The sequence below is a fragment of the Pomacea canaliculata genome, linkage group LG1 (genome assembly GCF_003073045.1).
Source record: "Pomacea canaliculata isolate SZHN2017 linkage group LG1, ASM307304v1, whole genome shotgun sequence".
NCBI lineage: Eukaryota > Metazoa > Mollusca > Gastropoda > Architaenioglossa > Ampullariidae > Pomacea > Pomacea canaliculata.
In genome coordinates, this window is record NC_037590.1 from 44,840,374 (window position 1) to 44,841,482 (window position 1,109).

A 1,109-nucleotide genomic window follows, 5' to 3' on the forward strand; every position below is an offset into this window, starting at 1 on the left:
TGTCGTCATATGTGAATTCATGATGGACCTGTATTGGTGCCATGTCAAATAATGACAATTTCTTGAACCATGTGAAATTGTACACCCCAATCTCATCAATAATAATAATTTTTAAAAGCCATCTAACTATCAAACATATAAAAAAAAACAAGCAAACGAAAAATAATATATAGTGCTGTGCAGGTCAAGATCGAGGGAGATAACTAGGGGTGTTTATGTATGACAATGATATATTTACACTGACAAAAACAGCTAGACATCAATTAATCATCGATAGCCTTAGCCAAGTTAATATTTAGACTAAAATAACATGGCCTGCCTCTTTAGCCTACCTATATACCTATATCATCTGCTTACATATACGATTCCCATGCAGCACGTACGTGCAGAGATAATATAAGATGAATAGCAGATTTCTTGGACGACAAAAATCCCTTGCGAGAGGCATGAAAGAAATTCCTTCTTTCTGATTTCCTTTTTTGGTTCTGTAAATTATGTGTTACAATCTGGAACATCGATAATATGATATTAAGACAGTGTCGTTACTAATAATTTATACGAAACATGTTAAGCTCTGTATATCTAAAATAATTTCGATCTTATTATCGTTCTCCCATGTGGTCTAGTGGTTAGGATTTCTGGCTTTCACCCAGGCGGCCCGGGTTCGATTCCCGGCATGGAAATATATTTTTTTTTTTATTTATATTTGCGACTTACAGTCTATTTGTTACTTTTCTAGTTTTTGTGTTACTATTATTCCATCATGTTTCCACGGATTAGTTATTAGTGACATAATTTTATTTCAAATTATACATTAAAGTGTATTTTAAGAAGTGTTAGTAGAGATCGAATACATCTTTCAAAGTCACTTTTCAAACCACCGACCTCCAGTGTAAGATGCATTCAAAATTATAGTTCGCAAACTCGACTGATATAGATAAAAACAAATAGTATTGAATTATAGTGATTTTCATACATAATATGCACTTCGAAATGCTTAATTTAGTGCTTTTGGGTTACTAAAAGAACGGGGAGCCGATCGACAGACCATCAAACGAAGAAAGGGATAAATGGCACTCTCAAGAAGACAGTTAATGAGGCCATTGAGA

General features: G+C 33.7%; 1 non-coding gene across 1 annotated transcript; it reads left to right on the forward strand.

Annotated features, from left to right (window-relative positions):
- Positions 1-611: 611 nt before the first annotated feature.
- Positions 612-683, forward strand: Trnae-uuc. The gene has a single exon. It is a non-coding gene; the product is annotated as a tRNA-Glu (tRNA).
- Positions 684-1,109: the final 426 nt, after the last annotated feature.